The sequence below is a fragment of the Herpailurus yagouaroundi genome, unplaced genomic scaffold (genome assembly GCF_014898765.1).
Source record: "Herpailurus yagouaroundi ecotype Mexico unplaced genomic scaffold, PumYag 185, whole genome shotgun sequence".
NCBI classification, from domain to species: domain Eukaryota; kingdom Metazoa; phylum Chordata; class Mammalia; order Carnivora; family Felidae; genus Herpailurus; species Herpailurus yagouaroundi.
This window is the reverse complement of record NW_024412416.1, coordinates 2,809,437-2,831,685: the sequence shown is the minus strand read 5'-3', so window position 1 is coordinate 2,831,685 and position 22,249 is coordinate 2,809,437. Positions and strand designations below refer to the sequence as shown.

At 52.2% G+C, this 22,249-nt stretch overlaps 2 long non-coding RNA genes across 2 annotated transcripts; both read right to left on the bottom strand.

Annotated features, from left to right (window-relative positions):
* Window positions 1-9,080: 9,080 nt before the first annotated feature.
* Window positions 9,081-9,782, bottom strand: LOC121042579 (uncharacterized). The gene is made up of 2 exons (XR_005796301.1): window positions 9,524-9,782; window positions 9,081-9,121 (listed from the first exon to the last, which is right to left on the bottom strand). It is a non-coding gene; the product is annotated as an uncharacterized LOC121042579 (long non-coding RNA).
* Window positions 9,783-13,023: 3,241 nt separating this feature from the next.
* Window positions 13,024-21,223, bottom strand: LOC121042578 (uncharacterized). Its single transcript, XR_005796300.1, has 3 exons — window positions 21,117-21,223; window positions 19,682-19,814; window positions 13,024-13,167 (listed from the first exon to the last, which is right to left on the bottom strand). It is a non-coding gene; the product is annotated as an uncharacterized LOC121042578 (long non-coding RNA).
* Between the last annotated feature and the right edge of the window lie 1,026 nt (window positions 21,224-22,249).

Sequence of the window (22,249 nt, the reverse complement as noted above, 5' to 3'; positions counted from 1 at the left end):
AGTTTTGGGGTGACTTGTTAGGCAGAAATAGAAGATGATACAGACGTGCAATTAACTGTTGAAGACTGGTTGCCCCTGGAGAATGATGGAGAAAGTTACTAGCTGGGTCACTGGGGAAAATTGCTGAGCTTTCTCTGTGCCTCAGTTTTATCATCTATGAAATGGGGACGATAATGGGGATATCAGTATTATCCTGATTTTACAGCCCAAGAAATGGAGCTTAAGTGCCTTGCCCGGCAGGGAGTCACTGGTGAAGGGGGGACTAGAGATGTCTGGAAACCAAGATCCTTCTAACTGCACCCGGTGCAGACACGCGGAAAACACCTGCTTTTACGGAACGGCCAGAAATGACTCCAATGCATTATGAGGACATTTAATATATTGCTTACTGAAAATGTCTAACCCTCCCACCTATGGATTTAGAGTCCAGTAAAACCCCTCTCTCATTAAGACCACGGTGGCCGTGGCTTAACATTCCTTCAGTAATAACTCAGGAGGCACTTCAACAGCAGTGCACTGCGAGAAAGCTACACCCCTGAGAACCTCTCAGGACTCTGATAGGTGGGGTTACTTCTCACAGCCACACAGGCGGTACGGGGTACCTCCCAGGTGGGCTCACTCAGTCACCCACGTTTCCTGCTTTGTCCCTTGAGATGCCCCCACGAGAGGAACCTGGAAAAGTTGCACGAGATGAGACTTCCTGGATCTACCCTCGGAAATCAACACCTGAGGGGGAGCCTGGGAATCTGCAGTTTAACAAACTCCCTACATCCCTCAGTAGAGGGTGGTTAGTTCAAGATGTACATGCATACCTTAGGCAACCCTGCAGGATCCTGTGACAAAGACGGCAGCCCTCCTAGTTTGTACGGATGTTAAACCAGGATGTATGATTAAGGGAAAAACTTCAGAGGTACTATCGCACCTATAGTATGAATAAAAAAACCCCACGTATGAATGAATGTATAGAGCTGGATTCACGGAGTCAAAGGTCCCGGGATTCTGTGGCGAAGCCTCGCGTGGGCCACCGGGCTGGGTGAGCTCCAGGGCCCCTTCCGGAGACGGGTCCAGCTGAACTGGGCAGGGGAAGGTAACTCTGCAAAAGCGGCTGAGACGTGGATCGCGGAGGGCCCGGAAGGCTTGGTTGAGAGCTCCGGGGTGCGTGTTGCAGGCATCCCGGGGACGCAGATTCCATGTTGTGTTTTGGTAGCCGGGAGCCGCCTGGCCTGGGCCGGCGCCAGGACGGGCTGGGGGCCCTGATCCTGGAGGCAGATGGCTCAGGGTGAGAGCAGGCAGAGCATCTGGGATAATGAGAGGAGAGGAGGAGAGGGTTGAAAGGACCCCGCCAAGGTGTTAGACCGTCATGTGACATCTCTGACGTGGGACGTTTTGGAGCCACCACAATGGCAGTGTCACATGATTCCACCTCCTAGAATTGACAGTGTGGTGGCAGAGGGGATTCCTGGGGAGGGAGGACGGGCAGGGGGATGTGGGGACTTGACATCTCCATGGCTCGGTCACCGTTATTTAAAAGTAGAGGAGCAAAGCCGTTTGAGGGGTGACTGGATGGCGGGTCATAGGGTTTGGGAGCAAAAGCCTTTGCTTTCTGCTTCATGAACACATCTTGTGTTTTTGCAGATTTGTGCCTTTGCCTGGACCATTCGTTCCCTCTGCCTAGGAAATGCGTTATTTTAAACTTTTAAAAAAAAATGGTTATTTATTTTTGAGAGAGAGAGTGAGCAGGGGAGGGACAGAGAGAGAGAGAGAGAGAGAGAGAGAGAGAGAGAATCCTAAACAGGATCCAGGCTCTGAGCTGTCAGCACAGAGCCCCATGTGGGACTTGAACGCACGAACCGTGAGATCATGACCTGAGCTGAAGTTGGCTGCTTAACCGACTGGGCCACGAAATGCATTATGGGAAAAAACAAAGATCCCAGTGGAAGTCTGGTGCGCCAGAGGAAAGGAAGGTCTACCCGAGTAGGTTTATGAAGTCAGTGCGCAGGGAGAGAGGTTCTCAAGGATTTCAAAGGTGGAGAGAAGGCATTCTCGTTGGACGTGGTTGGGAAAGGGCCTTGGAACAGAGCAGCTCCCTAAGGAACACGCTGTTTTAGGAACACGACCGCGCTGGTCATAGCCAGGACTGGAAAGAGAGATCAGGGGCCCAGGACCGAGGCGGGGAGGGTCCCAGGCCAGGGAGACCGCAGCTATGTCGGGAGGGCAGGGGAAAGAGACGAAGGGCTTCAGGGCTTAGCAGAATCTCGTGCAAGAAGGAGCATCAATGTAGTCTGGTTCCAACGGTACGTCCGCGGATGCTGACGTCGTCTCCTCCGCCCACCATGTCTTTGATGAGTTCTGGGGCCGAGGAAGGGCATCCCTCTTGTGCCTTTGGGCAGGTCCACGTGGGGCAAAGCTGGTCCTCGCCTGGAGCCAACAGCCAAAACGTCACCCGGCAGCTTTCGCTTTACGGATCGAGTCAGATTTCTCTCCCGCCTGACAACCTGCCCGTCAGAGGTGAAGATACTGACCACGACAGCCCAGATCTTCTCACTTCCATGATACCCCTCTCGAGGGCTCTGGCTTTGTGCTTTGGGCACGCTCACCCTTAGCTCCAGTGACTCAGAGCAGGGGCACCCGCTCTCCATCCATTCACTTTCTCGCCGGCCCGGTTGCACCACCGGCCCGTTTCCAAGTCAGTGCCGTCGCAGACCGTGAGTCTTGCTGGGGGCGCGTGGCCAGGTTTGGGGAGGACTGGACACCCCCCCCCCCCCCGCCACCTTGGAGAGGCTCTGTCCTGGGGTCTGGCCATGGGCCAGCTGGCGAGGTGGTCAGGAGGGCCCACGTCCGGGGTCCGAACACCTCAGGCCCCGTTGGGGATGAGTAGGGCAGAGGCTGGAAACCACAAAAAGACTGCAAGTCTAGAAGAGGCTGTTGAACGCATTTTTTGGAAACCACTCTACTGAGGTCTGATGGACATAAAATGCAGTACATATTTAATGTACGGATTTATAGACATTTTTATATACACATTTAATGTGTTTCCTTCAATGAGTTTGGGGATAAGTATATGCCTGTGAAACCGTCACCACCATTAAGACCATAAACAGACCCATCACCTCCCAAAGTTTCCTCCTGCCTCTATTATTATTATTATTATTATTGTTGGTGAGAACATGAGAGAAAACTCTAACCTCTTACAGAATTTGAAGTATACAATATAGTAGTGTTAGCTATAGACAGCGTGCTGTATAGCAGATCTCCAGAACTTACTTACCTTGAATAACTGAATTTCTCTACCACTTGACCATCCCCTACCCATCTCTCCTTCCCCCTACTTCCTTTTTTTTTAAATGTTTTCTTACTTATTTATTTATTTATTTATTTTTCAGAGGAAGAGAGAGAGAGGAGAGAGAGAATAAGCAGGGGAGGGACGGAGAGAGAGAGAGGGAGATACAGAATCCCAAGTAGGCTCTGCACTGTCAGCACAGAGCCCAAGGTGGGGCTCGAACTCATGAACCACAAGATCAGGACTTGAGCCAAAGTCGGACACTTCACTGAGCCACCCAGGTGACCCCCTCCCGTCCCCCTAATTCCTATTCTACTCTCTGCTTCTAGAAGTCTGACTGTTTCAGATTGCACATATAAGCGAGACCGTGCGGTATTTGTCCATCTGTGTCCGGCTTATTTCACTCAGCACGACGTCCCCCAGGCCCATCCATTTCGTTGCCAATGACAAGATTTCCTCTTTTATGAGGCTGAATGATATTCCATTGCATACACCTGCACTACATCTTCTTTATCCTTCCACGCGAGGATGGACACTCAGGTCGTTTCCACGTCTTGATCGTTGTGAACGATGCGGCAGGGAGCACGGGGGTGTGGGTGTTGGACACTTCTCGAATTTTCTCATGGAGTCTCCTTCACTTCGTACAGAGACCACCTCAGGTGGTGTGCAGATTTCCCTCTGCCGTCCTGGCCTCCTCCCTCTTCCTTCTCTGCCACCATCCTCTTGACATTCCCTACAGAGTCGCCCTCCCACAAGGGTTTCCACCCCATCCTAGAGGAGGGATGCGAAGTCCTCACAGTTCTTGTTCTTTTCTCAATGACTTTTACTTACTTATTTGTTCCTTTTATTTTAATTCCAGTTAGTTCACAGACAGCGATTTGACACATCGTGCGTCACCTGGTGCTGATCACAACGGGTGCCCTCCTTAGTCCCCGCCCCCTATTTCACCCATCCCCCCCACCCCCTTTCCCTCTGGTAGCCAGAAATGTGTTCTCTAGTCAAGAGTCTGTTTCTTGGTTTGTGTCTCTCTCTGTTTGTTTTTTTTTTCCCCTTTGCTCATTTGTTTCTTAAATTCCACATATGAGTGAAATCGTATGGTATTTGTCTTTCTCTGACTGGTTTATTTCACTTAGCATGGTACTCTGTAGCTCCGTCTATGTCATTGCAAATGGCAAGATTTCATTCTTTTTGATGGCTTTGTAATATTCCATTAGAGACCTACATCTATATCTATATCTATGGATATAGATATAGACGATACACATATAGATACAGATATAGATATACCACATCATCAGTCAGTGGACCCTTGGGCTGCTTCCATAGTTTGACTATTATAGATGGTGCTGCTGTGAACGTTAGGGTGCATGTATCCCTTCGAATTAGTGTTTTTGTATACTTTGGGTAAATACCCAGTAGTGCGATTACTGGATCATAGGGTAGTTCTATTTTTAACTTTTTGAGGACCCTCCACACTGCTTTCCGGAGGGGCTGCACCAGTTTGCATTCCCAGCAGCAGTGCAAGAGGGTTCCCCTTTCTCCACGTCCCCACTGACATCTGTTGTTTCCGTGTCGTTGATTTTAGCCATGCTGACATGGGTGAGGTTGTATAGTTCATCGTGGTTTTGATTTGTATTTCCCCGATGACGAGCGATGTTGAGCATCTTTTCGTGTGTCTGTTGGCCATCTGGATGTCTTCTGTGGAGAAGTGTCTCTTCCTGTCTTCTGCCCATTTTTAAATGAGATTGTTTGCGTTTGGGGTGTTGAGTTTTGTAAGTTCTTTATATGTTTTGATTTCCAGTCCTTGGTCGGATACGTCATTGGCAAATATCTTCTCCCATTCGGTAGGTCATCTTTTAGATCTGTTGGTTGTTTCCTCCACAGTGCAGAAGCCTGAAGTCCTTGCAGCTCTAATACCCCCTACTGGTGGGAGGCACACTTGTGCGGCACTCTAGGAGAGCGTGTCTGAGTCTACAGAGAGCAGCGTGGACAAGACGGCCAAACCTTCTAACACTGTCTCAGAGCATAATGTCTAGGTGTTATTTTACTAACATGTCCCCCTGTTTAACAAAACGACTGTGTGAAAATATGCACAGCACCAAACTTGCCATTTTAACCATTTTTTAGCGTACGAGGCAGTGGCGTTAAGTACATTCACAGTGTTGTGTGACCACCCCCACCATCATCGCCAGAACTTTGTCACCTGCCCACATGGAAACTCTGCATGACTTCCCTCCCCTGCTCCTGGTGACCACTCTCCTACTTTCTGTCTCTATGAACCGGGCTATTCGAAGTCATGTCCCTCTTTTTTTTTTTTTTTTTTTAATACATTTTTGTCCATCACAGAATTTTTTCCCACCAGGGGAGGGTAGATAGGAAAAAAAGCCAGTCCAGGAAAAAGAAGCCTTTGTGCCTGTGCCCAGTAATATTCTGACTGATAATCAAACCTTCTGAGGCTCACCTCCCGGGCTCTCGCGGGAGCTCGAGGAAAAACCCCAGGGAATGGCTGAGTGCGTTGTGGGTGAACTTCAAATAAGGAAAGAGCTGCTCTTCAAGAGGAAGACGGGGACGTGGTTTGTACACAACCTGAAACAATGTGCTTTAGGTTCATCTTGACTATGTACATTATAAAGCCCCTTTCCAAGGGGCAAATTATGCATTTGGAAGCAAAGCTAAGACAGCCAGCCAGTCTTATAAACAGGTGAATGTCCAGAAAGAGACTCAAAGTGCTTGCATTTTTCATTCAAAGTTGCGTGCGCGCCCGCGCATGTGTGTGTAGCTTGAAAATGTTTCCTAGCTTTCTTCTGAGTGTGGCGTTTACATAATTGTTCCAACCAATGAGTATACAATTAGATTATCTGAAAACCTCCATTGTCGACTTATACATATACTGATCCTAATGAGTGACAGGCAAACATTCCATTTGTGTGTTTTCTGAGGGTTCACTTGCTTCACTTTTTTTTTTTTTGAAATTAAGTTTAGAAATTCCACATTTCAGGTTAAACATTTGCCACCTATTCTAAAATCACTACAGAGAATCAGAGTGTGTTTTTTCTTTTAATTTTTAATGGTTATTTATTGATGAAAGAGAGAGAGAGAGAGAGACAGAGCACAAGCAGGGGAGGAACAGAGAGGGAGACACAGAATGGGAAGCAGGTTCCAGGCTCCCAGCTGTCAGCACAGAGCCTGACGCGGGGCTCCAGCTCACGGACCGTGAGATCACGACTTGAGCCAAAGTCGGACGCTTAACTGACTGAGCCACGCAGGTGCCCCAGAGTGCTTTTTTTTTTTTTTTTTTAATACAAATCTTGTGTTTCCGAGCATTGATTTACGCCGTCGAAGGCTGAAGATTTTTAAGAAGCGTGGAACTGTAGCTTCTGAAAATTGGCCTGAAAGTTTTCTGACGACAGCTAAGCTGTGGAAGCCGGGGGAAAAATGATAGTGACACTTTAGAAGAGAATTCGAAGATGAGAAAGAAGATTAAATGCCAAAGCGTAGGAGACGCAAATAATCAGCAAACAATAATTACAAGGAAGAGCAAAACTAGGTAGCCCTGAAATACAAGACGTTGGGAACAAGAGGCAGACACGTTGAACGCATTCCCCAAACGCTGCACGATGGATAGGCTTGGTCTAGACCCTGAAGTGTGTCAGGGTAAGGACCACTCACAAGGTAACGTGTAAGTGGGTTTATCCACCAAAGCACAGTAAGCCATGCTGTGCATCTATTGGGAGCACATTTGACCCCCAGACTCAGGAAATGTGACAACCGAGAACAAAAAAGCATTGCTAACTGCATCTAAATGACGGCAAAGAATAAATAAACACATGACTATTTTATTAGTAACTATTAGGACTTGCTAAAGAGCCTATGTTATACTGGATCTGGCTGGGGTTAATTAAATATCAAAGACCGACAGTTGTTACCAGGAAGCTTTTAAGATCCATGCATTATGAGTAGCAGTATTTTAGATCTTCTCTTGTAGGAGCTTGTACATCAGTGTGTTATTGTCATAAAAGTTTAATTTCAAGAGCTCAGTCTTCATTAATACACAGCTGGGATGGCGTGCCAGTCGGATTCCAAACCCCGCTCCGAAGCCAAGATCAAAATGAATGAAAACCTCCAATCCATATTTCCCTTTTAGGGAGAAAAACCACCTTAAATTTCCCTCAAAGATTTATGAGAAGTTGGGGACGGAGTAAATGCTGGGAGGCATGGGATTTCGGATTTACTGCCACAATACCTTGCCCTCTGCTTGGTAAGGCTGGGCCCTGCCAGCTAGCTCACTACAAGAGTGGGTAGGCCAGGAGTGCGAGTTCTTGGTAGAACTCGGCCACGTATTGAATTTGGAAACCAGAACGAAGTCCCTTCCAGGGCAACCCAATTGATCCTTCCTTAATGGTTGGAATTGCATCCAAACCAACCTCCAAAGGTAATCAGTCAAACTTAGGAGCTTCTTGAAATAGAGAAGTCTGCAGGGTTTTGGCGCACGGGATGGGCAGGATGAAGAAACACATCCCCCTGGGCCGCTTATCAAATCAGGTTCTGATAGCTTCGCGGCCACGGGCAGTCACGGCCACGGGCAGTCCGCTCAACCACAGGCAGGTTGAGCTGTTAAGAACGGGATGCCCCCAGGGGCCTGCGTGGCTCAGTCGGTTAAGCGTCCGACCCTTCGTTTAGACTCAGATCAGGATCTCATGGTTTCGTGAGTTCGAGCCGCGCATTGGGCTGCGTGCCGGCAACATGAAGCCTGCTTAGGATTCTCTCTCTCTCCCTATCTCTCCTCCCCTCCCAACTCTCGCTCTCAAATAAGTAAATAAACTAAAAAAAAAAAAAAAAAAAAGGGGGGGGGATGCCCCCACGTGAGAGGAAGGAAGCAAGCCCCTGCCTCCTGCTAAGGCCTCTGAGAATCTCCCTGGTTGTCCCGAGGTTCTCGATGGCTCTTGAAGTTTGAATACAATGTAGTGGCTACGTGTGCAGCTCACTGAACAGCCACCCGGACCAGGGAGAGTTTTCCAAACGCTGGATCGTATCAGGTGACTGTGGAGGTCGCCCGTGGGGTGATGCGGGGGAGGGGCGGAGCCGGAGGCTGTCTGGCCGCGTCCTCGGGGACACGTCCAGTTTCAAATAACACAAAACCCTCCTGTATCCCTTTGCCCGGGTGGACAAAGGACCTCAGGCTGAGGGGCTTACATAACAGGAACGTGCCGTCTCCCGATTCTGGAGGCGAGAAGTCAGGTCCGGTTCCTTCTGACGGCTGGGAGGGAGGACCCGTTCCGGGTTGCCACTGTCTTCCCTCTCCGTGTGTCTCTGCACTCAAATTTCCCCCTTTTATAAGGACAACCAGTCATACTGGACTAGGGCCCACCCTGATGACCTCATTTTAACTTGACCTCTGTAAAGACCCTGTCTCGGAATAAGGTCACATTCTGAGATACTGGGAGTTAGGACCACAATACATGTTGTTTCAGGGGACGGAGGTCAGCCTCTAAGACTCCCATAGCGGCTGAAGCAGAGTTCGGATTTACGTATGGACGGCCCCGGAGTAGGCAGGCCCGGGCTCGTCTGGGGGCTCAGAGACATAACCAGGGGCTACAGCTATTTCTACCATGTTATGTGGTTGGTGCCTCAAGGTCCCGAGCTGGCTTCTCAACCCCCCAGGCTGCTTTTCTGTAATCCTTGCGTGAAGAGAGGGGTGAGGCCCAGGGGAAGGGCCGAGGGGACCACAAAGAGGCACTTTCCCACTGAGCCTTTGCCTTTTCACTCAGGGACCACCTCTCGCTGGCCAGACCCGTCCGCGTGGTGGGGAAACCAAACTTTATTAGCTGTGCTTGGTGTCATCTTGAACAAAAGATAAAGGACGAAGGGGGGGGGGAAAAGTTGCAAAAATAGCAGAACTATTTCAACAGCTGAGCCCGGGGGGCGCCTGGGTGGCTCAGTAGGTTACACGTCCGACTCTTGATCGATCTCAGGCCGAGATCTACAGTCATGAGATCAAGCCCCGTGTTGGGCTCCACATTGAGCGTGGATCCTAGTTGCGACCCTCTCTCTGGTCCTCTCCCGTTCAGGGTCCCTCTCTTTCTCTCTCTCTGCCCCCCCCCCCCATTAAATAAATAAACATTAAAAAAAATAGATCCGTCTGAGCTGAGTAAGGACTGGTCTGTGACAGGAAATGGGACCCTGAAGCCCAGAGAGAGGATGAGTAGCCGACCCTTTGAGGATGGAAGGGTTCAAAATAGTCACCTTGCCACTGCGTCCTGTTGGTCTCCTCAAGGAAGAGGGTCCGTCCCTACACTTAGTGCTGAGCTCTGTTGACGCGGGTTGGACATTCAGAGGTGGCCACGATGAGGCCGGCCATGGTCAGTGGGAGTCCAGGCAGATGGGCCCATGAAGATCCTCCGCCACTCCATTCCATCACCCACTGTGCCAGTTTTGAGGTGGCCGATGACGAAGGCTGGCTAGAGCCAACTAGCCCAGTCGTTTTGTCTAGCTTGTTGCTGGCCACCTCTTCCACGGTGGACGCTCTCTGGTGGGCACTCCTGGGTCATAAAAAATCACCATGTATTTCGCCCATTTCCACGTTCATCTACTACGCGCCTCTCTGCCGAGACTTCTCGGGCTCCAACCTTCCAACCCTCCTCCTTTTGGGTCCTGTGGCGGCAAGACGGACTGCTGGCCCCTGCTCAGGAGTTTGGATGTTTTCCTCTTGGCCACCGCCCCCTCTACCTTGCCTTTCAGGACCGCCCCTGCATGTGGCTCTCATGTGGCAGCTGTCCGTTTTCAGCTTGTGTCCCCACACCAAGCTGACCCAGCAGTGAACCAAGCTTCGACCTTTTTTCCCCCTTCAGTTGGTCATATGGGTCCCCTATGGGCTGAGAAAATTGTGGTGGGGGGCTTGGGCACCTGGGTTCCCCACTCATGCACCTGTCTCGCGCCCCTTGGTCCTGTCAGACTCAGTCTTGGGTCGGTCATTTTCAACTACCATTGAACTACTGCTGAGCGCATCTGATTTTATGACTTGGAGAACCCAGCTCGTAACGGACAGCTATGGACACATGTTCACCTGATGTTCCATAATCAAGCACTCTTTGTCTACCAGGGTCCAATTATACATCGTGAGCTTTTCTCGAAAGTCCAGTACCCCTGAGACCCGCTTATGATTTTTCCAATGGGCCTTTGCAACGAACCCCATGCCGCACCTTCTGCTACCCCAGACACGTCCAACATCATATGGTCTGCCAGATTGGCCCGCGTGGCAGGACTGCCCAAAGCTCTTTTCTGCTCTGAGTTGCACTTGACTCGGTGACCTTCTGCGTCAACCAGTATGTGGACCAGAGCAGTGTCCCTAGATGTGGCACCCCAAAAGGTCTACCTTCCTTCTTTAGCTGGCTAATATAAGGTGTAGCAATCTGTCTTTTACTTTGGAGGTAAAATCCCAGTATTTCCTTGGCATCTTGACTCCGAAAAATTTATCAAAAGAGCAGGTACCTGAATCTTTATGGGATTTGTCTCCCACCCTGGGATTGCAAGTATCTTACTAAGGCTCCAGAGTACTCGCCCGTTTTGTTCATCCTTTTTGATCCGTTTTGATCATCCGTTTGTCTGATCAGCATGGTGTCATCAATGTAATGGACCAGGGTGGTGTTCCATGGGAGGCCCAGGTTCTTCAGGTCTCTTAAGACTACATGGCAATAGAGAGCAGGAGAGTTGACATGGCCCTGAGGCAAACTGTAAATTAATACCGTTGTCTGATCCTTGGGAACGCAAACTGTTTTGGATGTTTGTTTCTGGTTGGAATAGAAAATAATGAATTTGCCAAATCAATGACACCATACCTTGGGCCCAAAGCTTTATTAATTTGTTCTAGCAATAATGCCTCAATCTGCAGGGCAGATGCAACCAAGGTTAGTACTTCATTGGGCTTGTGGGAGTCTATAGTTGTTCCCTAGGATCTATCTAGATTTTGGAAGGTCCGTGCTGGTGAATTAAACCTAGATATGATAAGGTCTCCAACCCTGTTGCCCTGAGATCTCTGGAATTGTCCCTGGATCCAATACTGTTTTTGATGAACTGCTAAGGGAACAATTTCAGAGGGTTCTACTTGACCCTCTTCACCATGACAGCACTTGCTCTACAGGCTAGGGACTCAGGGTTGGGGGATGCCAGGCAGAAAGGTGGTTCCTTGAAGATGTTCATATCTTAATCCCCAGAATTTAGGATGATGTTACCTTACGAGGCAAAAGGGACTTTGCAGATGTGACTGAGTTCAGAACCATGATGTGGGGAGATTATCCTAGACTCTCTGGGTGGACCCAATATAATCATAAGGGTCTTTATGAGGACAGTAGGAAGCAGGAGAGTTAGGGAAGGGGGGGCGGTGACCGAGGGGAGGCTGGAGGGATGCGCCTTCTGGCTTTGAGGATGAGGAAGGAGTCGTAGGCCAAGGAATGTGGGTGGTTTCTGGGAGCTAAAAAGGGCAAGGAAATGGATTCTTTTCCAGAGACTTCAGAAGCAACACGGCATTGCCGACATCTTGATTTTGGCCCAGCGAGACCTATTTTGGGCAGCCGACCTCCAGAACTATAACATAATGCATCTTTGTCATCTTAAGCTATTTTTCTGGTGGCAATTCGTTACAGCAGCAATAGGAGACTAATGCAGGTGACTCACACGGACAAGTACATTGGTCCCAACTGTGATCTCCGGGACTGGGAAAATGGCCACCACATGTGTCCACTGTCCAGCAGACCAGCTTTAAGGTGGACCTCAGCCAGACTTCCACTGGTTTCGTGGTCCCTGTGAGCCCATACCATAACAGTGAGGTCCTGATGAAGCTTCCGGCGTCCAAGTATCAGTGACAACTCAAATCCCGTGTCCACCACCACTTGCAAGGTGTGGGCATTCCCCTTTGGCCGGTGAACGGTGACTGGAGCATTGCTCGTAGGTCTTTGGGGGAGGACTGAAGGGATCGTTACAATACATACTAGCCGTGGTGTGCAAGGCCCCTTCTCCAGTCCTTGGGTTCTGGGTCTGAAAGTCGGTTCCGGTCTCGGGACTGGAAGAAGGATCATGACTTTTTTATTTGGGTGATCTCTGGCGACCTCTTACTCTATCGTTCTTGCCTTCTGTCGACTGCAGACGTCTGGCAGGTCCATCGTTGGCTGCGGATCTGTTCTGCTCCTCAGGGCACGATGATGCCCTGTGAGGCAGCTCCACAGCTCCCCGTGGGTCAAGGCCCCTTTGGCCTTGCGGATTGCCGTAACTGTGGCATATCCTGGGAGGCACTACCACCTGGCCTCTGTTCTTTTGGGCCTCCATCATACAAATCTCCTTTAACGAGACCAGCTCTGTGAGCGCCTCACCTGTGGTCAGCTCGGGCCATGGAGAAGAGCCACCGGCGATCGTTTCCTGTTGGTGCCTCTGCCGTCAACTTATTCCCGGTGAGCTCGGTGGACCGTGGGCCCGCCGGGCCTTCTGATGGAACCCACTCCTTGGGTGGGCCTTTCTCCTTGTATGCTCTGTCTCCTCCAGCACACCCACTGCCCTGAGCATTCTGTCGCCCTTCCTCTACCGTCCCCCAAAGCAACTCAGGCATATCCCCATCGTTCAGCATGCTAAGCATGGGCCATCTCGTTCTGTGGGCTTCTAGCAGCCACCGTAACATCTAGAGAGCGCCCCCCCCCCCCCCACTGAGACATTTTCTCAGATTACCACCCGCGAAATCGTTACCAGCTAGGCAGCCACCTTGAGCTAGTCCTGTGTCCACACATCCCTGGAGATGGGGTCCTCCGTGCCAGCCTGGGCGTGCATCATCCAGCCCCAAGACCCCATCTTCTTGTCTGCCTTCTTGGGTCACTCCCGGTAGTCACTGTGTTAGTTTGGACCCTCTAAGAAGCGGATAGTAAGACAGAATTAGACGGGGAAAGTCCTGTGAAGGATGAGAGAGGGAGCAGGCTCAGTAGGCCGCCTGGGGACCCCAGTGCTGACTTGACACCTGCAGAAGAAGGAAGGAGACTGCTGGAGAGTGCTGTAGCAAAGATTTCCTATCAGAGGGGACTCGCGTCGGGCGGGAATAACAAGGCTGTAGCACCTCCGCGACACTGGCCCGGGACAGCGCGGGCCTCGGCAGGAAGGTTGCAATAGATCCCCAGAATGCGGTAGCTGGAGGCGATCAGCTACCTTTACTGCTCGTGCCAAGTAGCCTCTGGAAGGGACATGCGCGTGCCCGTCTCCCAGGACTGCACATCAGTAAGCGTTTGGACAGAGACTGTCCCAGGGAGGGCCCTGGGCAGGGGCTGGGCCCCCAGGACGATGGGGCAGAGCCGCACGGACCAGAAGTGGGTTAGTGCAAGGGGCTTTCCAGCTCTCTTACGAGCGTGTGGTCAAGCCACAGCAGGCTGCGTAGCTTCTAACCGTTAGTCTATACCTGCGGTGCTGATGCGAGAGTGAGTAAACGAGTGCAAGCGATGAATTTCACCGCGAGTCCAAGACAGAATGGCCCATGCACGGGGACCAGCTCTACGCCAAAAAAGGCCCAGACGGGCCCACCGTGGGACACGACTCTCCCCCAATTTACGCTGGTGAAGTACTTTCGCACCTGTATTCTCGCTGTAAACTTTTACTGTGGAAAAAGGGGGGGAGGAGAAAAATCGGGGACTAAGGAGGGTGGCATGGGCAGGCGCGATCAGAGACGAGCTCTTAAAGAGCTGGTTGCTGGCTGGCTGCAAGCAAAGCGGCAGAGAGGGGAGAGAAGGCGGGAAGGGCTGGGCGCCCCGGGGTGAAGGAAGCCACAGGATCGACTGAACTGCCTGGGGTCTGTCGCAGGAACCTCTTCTCGGGGGTTTACCGTGACGGGGATTCTGTGGCCCAAAGGAGACTCCTCAGATGGTGATGTGCCACGAAGAATCAGAAACCAGAGGGAAGAGGGTTTTATGGGCCCCTAGCGTCTCCCATTCCAGGAGGGAAAGAGAACCCCGTGGTGGCTGGGGCCTGGGGAGGCGGAGACCGAGTGTCTTGGAGGAAAAGCCTGGGGTGAACCAGCGGGGCAAAGGAGCTGAGAGTCAGGGCGTGTTTGGGGGTGGGCAAGATGGCGGCATGGGAGTCCCATAGGAAGAAGTTCTTAGGGGCTGAGGGATCTGACCTCAATGTGAGCACCCAAGGAAGCCAGCAGTTCATGGGGATGGGGGGGCAAGGGGGTGGGGCTCCTCAGACACAACCCGGAGGGGCCCTGCTGCTGGGGGCCAGGGTCCTAACCCTGCTGCAGGGAGGACGCGCTTGGGCCCAACAATGCGCTTTTGCGGCCCTCGCGCCCTGCTCCCCCTGTCTCCACCTTTCTGGCTTGCCCATCGGTCCCGCACTCGGGAATCAAGAAACTTGCAAGGAAGAGATTCATAGCTTCTCTTATTTAAAGTTTTGCTTTGCCGAAGTCAAGAGTGTGGAATTGCTCGTGCCACACGCACGTCTTCCGGGCCCCTCACCCCGCTCCCCTGTGCTGGCCTCGCTCTTCCTCCACCCCCTCCTCTGCCTTTCTGTCCACCGGCTGGTCACAGCTCCTCTTTGGCCATTGTCTTTCCCTTCCGGCTTGTTTCCTTTCGCCTTCCTTCCCCTCCCGATGGATCCCCCCCCACTTCCTGCGGCCACCCACCCTCCTGACACACCCACACTCGCGTACAAGGCCATCACGCTCACACACGCACACTTTCCTGACCTCTTCTTCCCTTGGGGCTCCCTGGGCCCTGCGTTTGGCTGAGGAATTGGCTTCTGCCTTCCAAGTTTTCAGATGTCGATTATCTGCCTTCGCTCTAGAGGTTAATCTGGATTCAAGGATTTCGAGTGGAGAGGCAAAGGTGTAGAGAAAGGCAATTTGATTACTTTCAAGTCTGTAGATAACCAGCTGCGTCGCCAACGGGAGAGGAGAGCGCCTCTCTATCGGGAAATCTCGTAAAAGCCTTCACGGAGAGATAAGGTTCATTTTCGTTCCTTAAATACATTTGCTGATGTAAAATGCCTTACCTTTAAAGAGGTCAATATTTCCTCTACTTGAAGTACATAGTACTAAAGAAAATCACATGTTCCTCCGTGGAGATATAACTGTATTATGGAGGTTTGGTAAAGGCGTTTTTTTTCTAAGCTGCTCGGGACTTCTTCACCCAGCAGTCCACAAATGTTTGAAAAACGAAATGCCCCCAGCAAGTTCTATAATACAACTGGAGAGACTAAAACAAAACAAAACAAAAAAAACCCAAAAAACAAAAAACGCAAATTGAATGGACAGGTGCCCTCCAAATACAAAACACACAAGATATGCCACAATGTGTATAAATGAGTTACCTTTTTCTTTAAGGTGAATGCAACTTTTTTCCTTAGGTCTTACTATTCTGAGTCTGTCTGAAATTACACACTTGACTGGATAATCAACCCCAAGCACTTGAGACTGAGAACTTGGAATCAGGAAGGGTAAGGGGAGAGGTTGATAGGGTCTCGCAGGCTGCTAGGCTGGAGAGAACCTTATGGATCCCTTGACATCGAAGTCCTTAGGGCGAGGACACTCAAACTGGCCACTACTGACATCTCGGGACAGGCCGTCTTTGTTGAGGAGGCCGCCTGGGCGCTGTGGGATGTTTAGGGGCATTCCCACCCACGACAAGCCAGTAGCATCCCCCCACCCTATGCGACAACCGAGGCTGTCTCCAGACATTGCCAAATGTTCCTTGGTGGCGTGTGTGTGTGCGTGCACGCACGCGCGTGTGTGTAAAAATTGCTCCTGGATGAGAATTCCTTAGGTTACAGACAGGGCAGGGATCCAGAAACCTCATGATTTCCATCAGCGGGAGGGGAAAGATACTCTTGGCCGGACCCTTCAAACAAAGAATCCCACCAGGTCCAGGGAAGGCCAGTGGGGGGCTGGGGAGGGGGTCCCCCTCCAGGCCAACAAGCCGAACCCGTGGGGGCATTGGAGAAGTCGATAGAAAACCCTAAGGGAGAAAGCCACTGAATGGGAAACAGAGACCGTGTTTTTTCCTTACGCAGGCCCCCTCTCCCCATCCAAGTCTTCGAGCTTGCCTCGCAGAGAAGGATTTGTTCTCCACTGGGCAAAATTAACACAAGACCCCAGGCGGTTCCAATGGGAGCCTTGAAGATGAGACAGAAACTGAAATGGCAGAGCTTGTCCCTGAGGTGGCGGAGGAGGAGAGGCCCCGGGCAGTGACCCCGGCTGGAGTAGCCGGCGACTGCTGGCTTCTGTGGCTTGGCCTGCTGCCACGAGGGAAGAGAAGGCAAAGAAAGAAACATGTCCGGTCCCGCAAAAGCAGTTGGGTTGGACAGACGGCAGCTGCACAGGCTGGAGAAACAGCTGGACGGGAGGCAGGGAACAGGGGGCATGCAAGGAAGAGGAGGAAACCCTGCCCCTGAGATGTGACTAAGGGTCCTCAGCCTTGGGAGAGACATCGGCGAAGCGGGACCTTTCGTCCTCTCTTCTGAGGCTTCTCATTGGAGGCTTTTGGACCCGCTGCCCATCCCCCACTCCCGGTTGCCCAGCAGGACTGGCCCCAGTGGCAGGTGCTCTGCCGGAGGCTCAGAATAGCTGACCTTAGAGCGACACCCGTGCCCAGGAGAAGAGAGGTGGGAGAGGGGCCTGATCTGGAAAACAGGGCCCCGCACCTGCTGTGAACCTCAGTATGACGTGGGAGAGGAGACGTTTCCGAGGCTGGTGGGACAGCTTCCAGGCACAATGGCAGGGTGTCCGTCCTCGGGTGTGACACCGACCTTTGACCCAGGTCTCTGCAGGGTGGGGAACCAGAACCGCCACCAGGCTGTGTAGACACTTGCGGGGCGGGGGGTACGAGTTCACCTCCCCTTCCTTCCTGGCAACCCCTCAGCAGGGAGCAGAACGTGCCTCCTGAGATCCGTGCCAAGGGTTGAGGAGGGCCCGTGATTCATGAAGAAACTTGAACAAGCAGAATCCAAGGCCATTTGGTTTGAAGGGGGTTGATTTTAGATCTCCTCCACCCATGCCTCCGGGAGAGAAAATCCACTAAAATGGCGATCTCTGACTCGTGCCCAGCGCACTGTTTCCGCAAAGGGATTATGCCGGAATGGACCGAGACACTCCCGGTAGGGAAATGCCCTGGGATGAGGTCTGGGACGAGAGACCATGAGTGATCTTGGCCCCACGGTCCAGCAAGGGAGCTGGTGGAGCGAAGGCATCAGCATATGTTTCTAGACGGGGCTGGTGAATGAATGGCTCTTTGCACATGGGAGCCCTGCCGGCCTCCATCCGGGTTCTCTTGCTGGCTTCCGGGCGCTGCAGGTGCCAGATATGGGGCAGCAGGGACCGGGCAGGAGGCTGACTGCAGGGATCCTGTGACGAGGCCAGGGTGAGCCCCAGAGGGAAGGAGCTTGAAGAGCAGATCCAGAGACACGTGAATGGGCTCGGCCTGTCACCCAAAAAACCCAGGGACAGCAGGCAAAGGAGGAACCTCCTCCTATCACATCCTCAGTCCCTGGGCTGCCCCGCAGGGAACCCCAAGGAGCTTCGGGGACCGAAGGGTCTGGGTCTAGGCACCAAGGGGGTCATATCTGCGGCCGCCCTTTTCATTTGGGGTGACTTGATCAGTTCTGAGGTGTGGTGTCTGGAACGAAACACACGGTGCCCCGAAGAAATGGGAGAGAGGGGTTGGTTGGGCCCCGGGGCAAGGGGACCATGTGGAGCTTAAAGGAAGGGGTAGGGACGCGCATCCCCTTCAGCGGGCTGCAGCCCAGCAGGCGGTAACGGACGCCCGGGTCACGGCGGTCAGGTGCACCGGGGAGCCCCGTGGCTCTCCTTGTCGGCGACCCTGGCCTTGGGAACGCAGTCTCAGGTGGCCTGGGGAAACCGCCGCGGGAGGCACTGGTTTCTGAGGAGCCCGGGAAGACTGAGCAGAAGGAAACCGCGGAGCGGTCGTCTGCCTGCTGGCGACTTCGAACCCGTTGTCTCGCTGAAGGTCAAGCAGGACAGCCCCGAGGCCCAGAAGTATGGGGCGGGGGAGCCTGGCGCTTCCGGGGCGGGCAGAGGGTGCCCTGGAAACTGAGGCTGTTCAGCCAGAGTGCCTTCCTCTCGGCGGACAGCTGGCCTCCGTCAAAGCGACGGCCTCTGTGACTCACACACACCACATGTTCGTCACCAATACTATGTTCATACAAGGTGCAGCAATAGAAGCATTACATAGGGGCGCCTGGGTGGCGCAGTCGGTTGAGCGTCCGACTTCAGCTCAGGTCACGATCTCGCGGTCCGTGAGTTCGAGCCCCGCGTCGGGCTCTGGGCCGATGGCACAGTTGTTATAATAATCTCTGTTATTCTGCAGAGATGGGGGAGTTGATTTGCTCCAACGCCCAGGGGGACGTCACCTAATACAAGATGAAAGGGAAGATGTACGTTTTCACCCTATTCACCTCTCTCTGCTCCTCTGAGAACCGCCCCCCCCCACTTCCATTCACGAACGGACCCCAGCTCTCCCCGGGAACCCTCACGGGGTTTGGAAGGTCGTCGGTCAGGGCCTCGGGAGATCTGGCTGCGGCCCCGGTCCTGGCCCGTGTCCCAGGCGATGTGACTTTCAGTTAATTTTCAACCCAGTTAACTCATTCTTTTCCCACCGGGGTATTAATAGATGACCCGCTTGTTTCGCTAGGTAAGCGGCGAAACCAAAGGAGAGAAGATGCGTCAGGTCGTTTTCGGACTCTGAGAGCGCCGTGCGATTCTTCTCCTTTTGTCGTTGTTTGGCACGAGGACTTTCTAGATGCACCAACACCACTCTGTGTTGGGCCATGAAGAAAATGGCCTAATCTCCTTCAGGGTTATTTTTCCCATCCATCACAGGAGGATAGATAACCTCTCTCACGCACGCTAGTGGTTACGGATTCAGCGAAGTAACATGCGCCGGGTGCCCGGCAGAGGGCGTGGCCCACAGTAGCTGCTCAGTTAAATGCCAGTTTTGGAATGATCGGTCTTGTTCTGTTCTGTGCAGGACGTGTATTGGCACCTGCTACGTGGATGATGATGTTTAGGACACTGTCCCTGGGTCAAGGGATACTTGGAAGCGGAAACAGGGAGCTGAGTGTCCAGGCCCCTCCCCACACACCCGTTCCTCCGTCTTTCCCTGTGCTGCGACCCGGACTGGGGAGTGACTTTTGCTGCAGCCTCCCCTCGGCCAGCTTCGTCCGCGGATGCCCCTCTCCACGTGTGTACTTCTCCCCTCGCTTCTATTTCCCTTTCCCTTTCCCCAAGCTGCCGCCCTGAGCGCACTACCTTCCCCTTTGCTCCCACCCTGCCTCGACACGGACTCTGTCGTCCTGGATTTGTCCCCTTCTTTCCTTCCGGTCCGTGCTCCCTCCTGCCACCCCAGAAAGGCGCTTCCTGCTCCCTACCTGCTGTTTTGGACGATGGGACCAGCCTCCGGCTTCTCCCGTGCTGCGCCCGTCTGTCTGCCTTGATGGAGGAGATCCTTCCGAAACCCAGCAGGTGAATGCATCACTTTTCACACATCCACGGAGCGGTGGCCTTGCGGTTCATCGAGAGGGAAACAGCTTTTTTATGACTAATTTTGTAAGAGCCCTCACAAAAATATTATCTCTAGTGCTTAAATATAAATCCTGGGGTGGCTGGGTGGCTCAGTCGGTTAACCATCTGACTTCAGCTCAGGTCATGATCTCACGGTTCGTGGGTTCGAGCCCCACATCAGGCTCTGTGCTAACGGCTCAGGCACGGAGCCTGCTTCAGATTCTGTGGCTCCTTCTCTCTCTGCCCCTCCCCTGCTCACGGTCTGTCTGTCTCTGTCTCTCAAAAACGAATAAACGTTAAAAAATTTTAAAAACAAATCCTGCTGTACGACGCTATCCCTTACCAACTACGTACGTGATTTTTGCCCGGCTGTGATTTACTTAGAAAAATCTTAGAATCATCAAGAGAAGTAAAATCCCATTTTGATCATCCCATAGGCAATTATTTCCAAATTCCGTTACACATACCAGATCAAGGCATCAACTAGCCAGCATTTACGCAAAGAGGAAGGTGAACAGTACAGAGGCCTTGTCCCCAACAGCTCACAGTCTGTTTTATAAATCCAGCTCCAATCAAATTTAATTACCAGAGCCTCTCAATGCCACACTTGAGTCTGCGTAGAGAAAATAACGAAGTTTTATCCCGTTTATTTTGTAATTCAGGGAGGACGGATCGTAACGCGCTTCTCCGTTCCTTACTCTGCCGTAAAGCAGCAATTAACTTCCAATTTTCCTTCTTTCTCTTTTTAATCTCTCAGCGCATTCTAATTCTGGGTGAAACGGCAGTTTTATCACATGTCTATAAAAATATGCATATACATATTCTCCGTATCACCAGACCTCCATTCTATTCTGATCGAAAATCCAAAAGGGTGCACAAATGGGGGGAAGTCTGCCTCGGAGAAGAGGGCACCCGCAGGCCACGCTCTGGGGGGGCTTGCGCCCGGGCCAGTCCAGAGGGGTCCAGACAGAAGGGGGGCACTGACGTCTCGCCTGCGGCTGCCCTTCAGAGAAGCGGGGGGGCGCTGAAGGACACAGGCTAACAACCTGGTTTGGAAAGCAGGACGGGTGGCGGGACAGAGTGGAGTGTCGCTCGCGGACCCCCTTTTCCTACTGGACTGCCGGCAGCTGAGCAACCAAGGGACCCATGGCTTCACCCAACTCACGAGGAGCTGCAGCCAGGGGGGAGGCAGGGGACAGCTACATTGTGCATCTGGAAGAGAGGCTGGGGCTGACCGTGGCTTGTGTCCTTTGGGCTAGATGGTGGGCTCCATGAGAGCGGGGACGGCGTCTGTGTCCTCACCGCGTCCTCTGCCTCTCTGTCGTATGTGCGCCATAGACACCCGTGGACGGGACGTGAGACCACCCGATTGCAGTCGGCCTGTTGCCCTCTGCACTGCGGGTTTCCAGGTCTGGGGCATTGGTGGCCCAGGGGACAGGCCTTCCTGGCTCTGCTGGGTGGGACCTACTGTTTTGTGACTCTAATTTCCTCCGACCAATCAGCTGCTTGAACTCCTGAAGGCGCTGGTCCATCAAAAGAATGGGGGTGTTCAGGGCGCCTGGCGGGTTGAGCCGGTGGAGCGAGTGATCATTGATCTTGGGGTTGTGAGTTCGGGCCTCAGGCTGGGTGAAGAGATCGCTTAAAAACAAAATCTTAGGGGCGCCTGGGTGGCGCAGTCAGTTAAGCGTCCGACTTCAGCCAGGTCACGATCTCGCGGTCCGTGAGTTCGAGCCTCGTGTCGGGCTCTGGGCTGATGGCTCAGAGCCTGGAGCCTGTTTCCGATTCTGTGTCTCCCTCTCTCTCTGCCCCTCCCCCGTTCATGCTCTCTCTCTGTCCCAAAAATAAATAAACATTGAAAAAAAAATTTAAAAAAAAAATCTTAAAAAAAAAAAGAAAGAACAGGTGTTCTACTGTCATAGATCACCTGGGATCACGGATGAGGATCTTGTTGAAATTTTATTTCATTTTAAGTCACCTGCTTTTCTTTCTTTGGACTGTAGGAGTCTTAGAGTCACTGCTTCATTCTAATGATCTGACAGCTCTCAGAGGCGTGTCTGGCTGTGGGTCATTTCTCCAGCATCCAGCACTTTCTGGGGTCTTTTCATATTTAAAAAAAAATTTTTTTTAATGTTTATTTTTGAGAGAGACAGAGACAGAATGCGAGTGAGTTAGGGGCAGAGAGAGAGGGAGACACAGAATCGGAAGCAGCCTCCAGGCTCTGAGCTGCCAGCACAGAGCCCGACAAGGGGCTCGAACCCACGAACCGCAAGGTCATGACCTGAGCCGAAGTCGGACGCTTCACTGACTGAGCCATCCAGCCGCCCCATGTGGGGCCTTTTACTTTGAAGGCCAGCGTTTCCCTTAAGCTGGGGAAATTTTCTCTCATTTTTGAATAGGATTCTCCCTGTGCTAATACATCTTTCTGGAGCTTACAT